Source organism: Oncorhynchus nerka, linkage group LG17, assembly GCF_034236695.1.
Source record: "Oncorhynchus nerka isolate Pitt River linkage group LG17, Oner_Uvic_2.0, whole genome shotgun sequence".
In the NCBI taxonomy this organism is placed as follows: domain Eukaryota; kingdom Metazoa; phylum Chordata; class Actinopteri; order Salmoniformes; family Salmonidae; genus Oncorhynchus; species Oncorhynchus nerka.
In genome coordinates, this window is record NC_088412.1 from 39,584,574 (window position 1) to 39,593,758 (window position 9,185).

The 9,185-nt window shown below is 44.0% G+C and overlaps 1 long non-coding RNA gene across 1 annotated transcript; it reads right to left on the minus strand.

The window, feature by feature from the left end:
- Positions 1–607: 607 nt before the first annotated feature.
- LOC115145510 (uncharacterized) lies at positions 608–7,555 on the minus strand. The gene is made up of 3 exons (XR_003865974.2): positions 7,387–7,555; positions 1,190–1,297; positions 608–905 (listed from the first exon to the last, which is right to left on the minus strand). It is a non-coding gene; the product is annotated as an uncharacterized LOC115145510 (long non-coding RNA).
- Positions 7,556–9,185: the final 1,630 nt, after the last annotated feature.

Genomic DNA, 9,185 nt, shown 5'->3' on the forward strand with positions numbered 1-9,185 from the left:
CCAATGTGCACCTGGCAACCTTGATTAGCACGCACTGCACCCAGCCCGCCACAGGAGTCACTGGTGCGCGATGAGACAAGGACATCCCTACCGACCAAGCCCTCCCTAACCCGGACGACACTAGGCCAATTGTGTGTCGCCCCACGGACCTCCCGGTCGCGGCCGGTTACGACAGAGCCTGGGCGCGAACCCAGGGACTCTGATGGCACAGCTGGCGCTGCAGTACAGCGCCCTTAACCACTGCGCCACCCGGGAGGCCTTCAGCTAGTTCTTGATACCATGGTCTTGTTTTGAGGAGTTTGAACTGATGTCACATCTGTGCTAATATGCCAAAAATTAGCTTGCTATCTAACCAACAACTGTAACAATGTATTTGAGACAAGTGCACATTTATTTATGTTTTCAATAAACATTGGAGACGAAACAAATTTTACATGTTGTCAACAATCTATGCCAACCCAGTCTGTTTTGCCCCATAGTTTCACACGTGTCGGTTTTGTTGCTAAACAACCAACCTGTCTATTGAGGTTACAAAACTGTTTTTAAAGAGCCAAAAATGACATTTCACATCACATTCAAAAAGAGAAGCAAAGCAAGAGGCAAAATGTTATACCAATTTCTTTTAGACTTTATTATTCCATTTAAATGTATACATCTCAAGTGGACAATTTACATAAAACCCATAGGCTCTCCGGAATTGTCTACCATTGGATGTACTCAGCCATGGTGGGAGCAGCGCAGGGGTATACATCGGAAGACACCATTTAAGCTTCAAGGGGGATTGGGGAGGGAAGTAAGAGGTGGATGGTTTCTGCCAGGCGCCGAACACAGCCAGTATCATTCAGCCCAGTGCTTGTTGTGCAGAAGGGAATGCTGGGAAACGTGGAGGATCCTGTGCAGTGGACCTGGAGAGAGTGAACAAGAGAAAGTGTGCAGAATTAGTTTCAGTCATATTGGCTTAACATCTGCCTCCCTGGCTAGAGTGGATAGACTGGCTGGCACACCATTGGGTTGTTTACACCATAAGCCAGATCCTGCAGGCTATTCAATTCACATTCCATGAGTGAGCCCCAATAGTCAGCTAAGCATTTCCTTTGGCATTACAGAGAGTCCATTACTGGACAAAGAAAGGTTGGCTTTAGTAGTTAGGAGCCATATCAGGACACATCGCCCCTGCGTGTGAACTTACATTTCCTGTGAGTCTAGCTCCTGCTCTCCTCACGACGCCTCCGCTACACTCTTCAGACAGGCTGCAAATGCCTCCATCAGATCCTTACAGTCACCCCCCTCCTTCACACTGTAGAGAGAACACAACCAAATGGTTAGGACCTCTGAGGGAGGGACCTTGGATCCTCTCCTCCAACAATTTGACAGCTATGGAGCCAATAGCGATCTTTGAAGCATTTAGATAGGTTGGCCATCGAGCTCAGCACCAAATGATCCTGGTCAACTCAACTAAAGATGTTTTGGTGTCAAGCTGTCAGCCTGGAAGTGTCCAAGCCTACCCTATCCTAGTATGAGCTTTTCTAAACAATGTTGGCATGCTTCAGATTGAACCAAGTCAGACTGGTCCTACAGACAGACACTGCCCTCACTAAAAGGAGTGAACTGGTTACATAGGTAGAGATTGTTGGCATACTGGTCACTAGAGAGGACAGGGAAGGGTGTTGAGGGAGATTATTTCAGGAACTCTGCACCAAACAGCAGGCAGACACTGACACAACGCATTAGAGTGATACGGCGAAAGGGAGCGAGGGAAGAGAGGAAGGTGGGGAGAGAGGGATGGGGATAAACCCATCTGTGATGGAAGGTGGGCATCAGGGAGAGCGAGTGATTGCGTGACAATGCAAAACAGATGATGAAAAGGCTGGGTAGGAGGGTGTTGGTCAGAGACGGCAGGAGGGGATGGATTGACTGACATGACTGCCTGCAACCCCACACTACCTCACCATTCTCCCATTGGTTCCATGCCCTGTCCTCCCCCCGTCCCCCTGTCGCTGGGCTGATCTCTATGATGTAACTCACAGCTGGTCTCTGCAGATTAAAAAGGTTTATGCAGCCGATTGCTACGGGTTTGAAGAAGGGTTGTTTGTGTAGTGTGTGTCGAGTGAGTCACTGAACGCATAAGAGTGTACGGGTGTGTGGTAAAAAGAGGCATGGGAAGGGTGATAGTGCAGTGACGTGGAGGCAGCAGAGATTACCCAACAGCAGCACAGAGGACCTGGCCCTGAGGCTGTGTGGCCAGATAATCCATCCACCATAAACATCCCCTGCTTTTACCACTGAGAGAAAGTTCTTAGAGACATATGACTGGACCAAACCTACAATGAGAAGCAGGGGAGATAAACCCAAAACAGGTAGCCATTTTAATAATCAAATGACATTGAACTGTAATGGAGGGAGGGAAGGGAAAGAGGGATGGATAGAAACACATTCATTCTGCCACTATAAGAGTGACACTGGGTCTGGGTTCCCTACAACTGTAGCCTGGGGCCTCGTCAACCAACCAAACCAATTAAGCTTCGTTATGTAATGCTGCCTGAACAGAACCTAACTCACTGTCTCTCCATCTTCAGCTCCCCACAAACAAATTGGGGAATCCTTTGTGAATGAACCAAGGGGGAACTTTGGGGGTTTGAATATACTGTACATAAAAAATATTAGTTTCAAGTTAACATCTTGGGATTGAGTGATCAACATGCAAGAGTGATCTGCTGCAGAGTGTTACCTCTGGATGTCGGAGGTTGCAGGGGCAGTGAACTGGTGACATCACCATTATAGCTGTCACACAACATGAGGGGGGTGGGGGGCATCAGTCACGTTATGGCACCGCCACCATGTTGGCATGGCAATGGGCACCGACCACTTTAGGGTGCATCACAGAGCAAGTTAAAGAGGGTTGGGTGGCAAGGGCTGGGTTTGTATGGGAGGAGGATGACCGATTGGGTGGTTGGACTGATGGAAACACTGCCTTTACAATCAGGAAATTAAGATGTGAATTATTTAGGGCTGTCGGCTGGCCACTAGTTGTGCACAGGTCAGTGGTTTGTTTAACCGCAATTGATAATAACCCACCCGTAACCGCCCGACTATATGTGATAAAGTGAACATTTGTTTTTGCTCCATTTAGATACGTTTCTGCTTATAATTTCCAACATTTTGGTAGGCTATTTGTTAGTCAACTTGTCTGTATTTAGATACATGCAGCTTCTCTTCTGTCATTATACGTTGCCCTAGAAGACTAAATAAATCCTTGCTCACCAGAATGTCATAAATCAATAGAATGAATGCTTCAATCTTGTTGACATTGGTAAAGTTCTGTCATCTCTGCATCTTTTGGAAAGCCATTTAGGGACTGGGAAGAACATGCCATAACCACAGTTTGATCGGTTTTAAGGAAATATACTGAACCAAAATATAAACGCAACATGCAACAATTTCAAAGATTATACATAACTACAGTTCATTTGAGGAAATCAGTCAATTGAAATTCATTAGGCCCTCATCTATGGATTTCACATGACTGGGAATACAGATATGCATCTGTTGGTTACAGATACCTAATTTTAAAAAATGGGCCTCACAACGGGCCTCAGGATCTCATTGCGGTAAATTTGTGCATTCAAATTGCCAATTGATAAAATGCAAATTGTGTTAGTTGTCTGCAGCTTATGCCTGCCCATACCATAACCCCACCGCCACCATGGGGCACTCTGTTCACAATGTTGACATCAGCAAACCCCTCGCCCACACAACGTCATACACATGGTCTGCAATTGTGGGGCCGGTTAGATGTACTTCCAAATTCACAAAAACATAATTTTTGACGGGGATTATGGTAGACATTGGTGGACATTTCTGCAGTCAGCATACCAATTGCACGCTCCCTCAAAACTTGAGACATCTGTCGCATTGTGTTGTGTTACAAAACTGCACATTTTAGAGTGGCCTTTTATTGTTCCCAGCGCATGGTGCACCTGCACCTGATCATGCTGTTTAAATCAGCTTCTTGGGACCAACACCAACAATTTACATGTTGCGTTTGTATTTTTGTTCAGTGTAGAAAGCTGTGACAACAACCCAACATGATAGTCTGTGATAAGATTTCAGTTCGGCTTGGATGCATATTTTATGTGTTTGAAATACTGAATCAGCTTTTATGAAACTAATAAATACAGCATCTCTACAGATGGTATCTAACACATTCTCTCAAGATGCTAAAATAAATAAATCATATTTCTCCACTCCTGTACCCGAGTCAAAATTTTTACTACATTTTACTGCAAGAAATGCTTAATTCTGTAGGAGTTAATATTAAGGCTATGTGAGAGGTTATAGTCCAGATTTCAGTTTCCATTTAACCCATCTGAACAGTAGGCTTCAGTTCCCTTGACATGCCATAGGCCTATTTGAAGTCCCCATCTTATGACTGTCAAATTTGTATAGCGCCTCACAATCAAACAGCATCCTCTTTTACCACTTCACCAAATCTTTCCCTTCTTAGTGCCTTAAAAAGGAACTCCTGCTCAATTCTGAGTATCAATCAAGTTTGCAAAACTCAAACTAAAAAAAGTATTGGTTTGGAGTATTAAATATAATATGGTCAACAGTATAATCTGAATTGAGCTTCAATAGTGAGTGCAAACTGTGTATAGAAAGTGTATAACTAGGCTGTCCTAATGGAAAATAAGGGATGCTTAGAAAAGCGCACCAAAGAGGGGGGAACCATCCAGACCAGTATACTAAAGAAAAGAGAGTAGGGACACAGAGCCAATATCATCTAGCTTGTGAACAGCTTTGAAGTTGGTTACCGGGCCTGTCTGAGTAGGAAACTAAGAGCGACCTAAAGTCACCACACTGGAGAGTTCAATGGCATTGGGACGCCTGCGAGTGAACAACTATAGAGGGAACTAAGGGCAGGCCTACAATGATAGGGATATCATTCTAGGACCAATACAAACATTGTCTGAGTCTCAAATGGCACCCTTATTCCCTATATTGTGTGCTCACTGGGCTCTGGTCAAAATAAGTGCACTAAATAGGGAATAGGGTGTAGTTGGTTTCCAGTTGGAGCCCTGTTATAGCTAAGGGCTCTTGAATTGCAGTAACACTGCATTCCATCTAAGTAAACCACATTTTCAGTCAAGCAGATCAAGCACACACATGTCTACATACAAGCCAGGGGCCAGGGTCTGTGTGGAAGGCTAGGGTGTTGGCTTACAAGTTACACACAGTTAGACTGCCAAAGTTACTACAGAACCAAGTTTCAAAGTACACAGCAGGACCCACACAGGTAGTAGACATCTGTAACATGGTTAATATTAATATTTAAAGCAGCCGTTAGGTATCCAAGTCATACATTGACATATATAATCTATACGTCTCAATATCCTGACTAGGAGATACGCAACGCACTGCAGGCACATACAAAGCACACACAAAGTACTTTCCAGAGGAGTTGTTTGGCCCATTACCAAACTGACCCCTAGACCCTAAGGCATGTGTACTTGTGGATATCCGAGGATAAGACAGGTGTAATTAACAACATGAAATTTGTTTGCGTTTGAAGGCGTGAAGGTGGTGACTCCTTCAACTAACCCATGTATTTCTAGGTGACATGTTAGGGCAGGCCAAGCCAGCCAAGATGTCTGCAGTCAGCTGTGCATTGTGTGAGGCCGTTTAAAAATGTATACTTTTTCAGGTTCCACGGTAAGTCGAAAACATTATCATGAACTAAAGCCATGGGACAGGACATGGTATCCTGGACGTTTACACACCAACCCATGCATGACTATTTAGGATTCAAGAGTGGAGCTATAAATACATCGTCCTGGTATACATTACTCAGTCAGCCCTCTGGTACAACAACGCTGCCTTCAGCAGGTCCACTGCCGTCACGTGGACCATGTTACAGGATACAGTATCATTTGGGCCCATCAATGACAAACCCCAAGGACCATGAGGTTAACAGTAGAACCCTGGCCTGAGGGTTAGCGGTACAACCCTTGACTGTAGGGTTAACAAAGTGTCCTGAAAGGTTTCACCACAACAGCACAGGGCCCTTGACTAAACTTCAAAGTAGATGTTATTTACTGTACATAGTACAAAATAATTGTGCTTGACCCAAGTGTTGAGAAAGCCTTCGTCTAGTTTCTAATGCAACAAATGACAAATTATACAAGTATAAATACTGAGGTAAAGGGCACCTGATGCAAAGTTAACTATAAGAGGCCTACCATGAGTATCAACACTACAGTCCATTCATAAAAAGGTGGCATACAACAATTCGATGACATTCAATTCACCATGGCTCAAGACCGCTATAGGCACCCTGAAAATGTTACTAAAACAAAACTTTACAACCAGCAGCCAACCTAGCCCAACCCTAGCCTGCCCTGCAACCTGCAACCTACCACCCCCTAAACCCTGCATCCTTATCTCATCCCTCACACCCATTGGTCTGGACTTATCGGGCCTATACAGGCTGGGACACTCCAGGCCCTAGCCTAGCCTAGCCTAGCTCCAAACCCTGCAACAACAAATCAAAATACAACACCAAGGGTCAAAATGCATCTAGGTTTTGGTGAAATGTCAATGAAGATTGACAGAGTTGAAAACCGCTGAGGGCTAGAGTAGACGAACCGGGCTTTGACATTGCATCGAACCGGGCTTTGACATTGCACTGTCATTGAGCCCTCACATATGCCATCATGTTTCCTGTTTCTACGCATTTCTAGAGATAAAACCCACAACAATCTCACTCTGCACTAATCTTGCAGAGGGAGGACAGAGGAGGGGGGAAAGGTACACACAGATTTGGACAATGAAGCAGTGAGTTAGCGACTTAGCGCTGGCTAACGCTCACTCAGCAAGGCCAGAAAAGCTGAGCGGGGACAGGGGTGGGGGGGGCAGCGAGTAGGAGAGGACATGATGTAGGCAAATTCCCTGCCTTCAATCAGGCGTGTGCGAGAGACTGCCGTGCTTTGACCCCAAGACCCCCCCATTACACTACAATAGTAACCCCCCAAACTGCCAAGGCAGTTTAAATTTGGATTCTTCTATCATCATTCACTGCACTTCTCAACTGCTCCACCATTTTATCATGGCGCAACACAAGGATTTCAAACAACATCAACTCATCATGCACCGCTATAGCCTTCCTCCAAGCGACGGGGAGGGTAGTTGCTTCAATTAAAACACAACTCAACACTGAAATCCACTTGGAGACACTGGGAACTTCTAAGTGAAAAGCACTAGAAGCACTGCGGATTTGCCATGTCCATCCAATGATTTGGAAGCCATGGATGGGCATCCTGGAGACGTTGGTCCCGGTGGCAATGGCGGACAAAAACAGAGAAAACCACATCCGTCCGTACAGACACTCACCATTTGTCCAGGTCTGCCTTGATGCTTGCACATGTGGCAGGGACAGGGGCCTCAGTAGGAACGGCGGTCTCGGAGTCCGACATGTCTGTAGAGTTGCTGTGTGTGTCAGTGTCTCCTCTGTACGCCTATGGGTTGCGTGTGCCAGAGAGAGAGGAAGAGAGTGAGAAGAGAGCAGAGGAGCGTGTTAGTGGGAGGGGCAAGTCAACACACATGAGGGGAGGGAGGAGAGAAAATGTGACAGGACAGAACACATGTGAAAATAAGGGTCAGCTCAGCGACCCAGACAAAGTTCAATGGGAAAATAAATCAAGTGGAAAGATGTTGAAGTAGAGTGGAGAAGACTAAAAATGACACTTCAAATACCATGAAAAGCCAGATGGATACCCTTAGTGTTCATGTAGGTCTTACAACTCATTCACCACTGAATGTCGCAACCCATACCAATAACCATCTATACAAGCAACTATGCAAAACTAACATTCTTTTTACATGCACTTCGCTACAGATGCGCTACAGATGCGCACGTTTCGGGGCCCGTGCGCACACATGAAGATGGAGCACTGAGCGCTGCAGAAGGAGAAAAAGAAGTCAATCCATCAAAGCAAAAGGATCCCCGCATGACCTATGGACGAGTGCCACCTACTGGCCTGTTCAAGAAATGTTTTTTTTTAAATGCGTTAAAAAAATTGCCTTAAATAATGACTGATAACACCTGCATCAGTTGGAAAGCAAAGCACGAGTCCTACAACTAGCCTATAGTTAAACTTAAAGCAATTGTTACAAAACAGGTATATTTTAACTACTATACAGTAGGCCATACAGGTGTTAAACACCAGAAGCGTGTTTAGACTATGGAACATAATGGGAGTGTTTGATTGGTAAGGCGAAAGCAACCTACCGTAGACGAAAGTCGAGTGAAGTCAGGGGAGGTGCATTCGAAAGTCAGACACCAATGTGGTTTTCGAACAGCAAGGCTCAGATCAACATGTCAGTTTTGACGTTGTTTATAAAAGTTTTTCTTAAAAATGTCAAAATAAACATGGCTCCAACACGCATATCACACACTCACAAACTAAACTCACATGCCTGTTCATTGTACAATCAATGACAGAGAGAGAGAGCGTAAAATATCACATTAATTTGTATATAGGCTATCAACTGTATAGCCTACATGAAGTTGGTTCCTGTTTCAGTCATATCTTTGGTCACATTTGCTTTGGTCAAACAAACATCCTAGTGATTGGTTGAAAATAGAGCATCCCACAATGCAGTCGATGGCTGCAGGATGAAGATGGTGAAGAGCAACTGCAAAAACATGCAGTCAAATCTTCATGACCTTTGATCACATGATTTCTGTATTTTATTCAGTCCACATGTAGGCGCAAGTCGGAAATATAGAATAAACCAGGTATGATTTATTCTATAAATGTCTAGAATACCTTTACAAGCTTTGTTTTGAGGAAAAATTCCAGTTTGGACTTGATAGAAATATATAACATCTATAAAATGCAATTTAAAGCAATATAAATCAATAACGTTTTCACTGATTATGACAGAATCATCAAACTAGCTATGATTTATTCTATAAATGTCTAGTATACTTTTACAACTGCTTTGCGTGGAAATTACAGTTTTGATTTGATAGAAATACATAAAATCTCAAATATTGCATTTAAAATCTAATTCACTGATTGTCTCATAAAAAAAGTGAAAATATGCGTTTATTTGCAATAACTTTGCATTTCAAGTGCAATTTGTTCTATATGAAGTTAGGCAATGTTTACATAAAGTTGTACAAT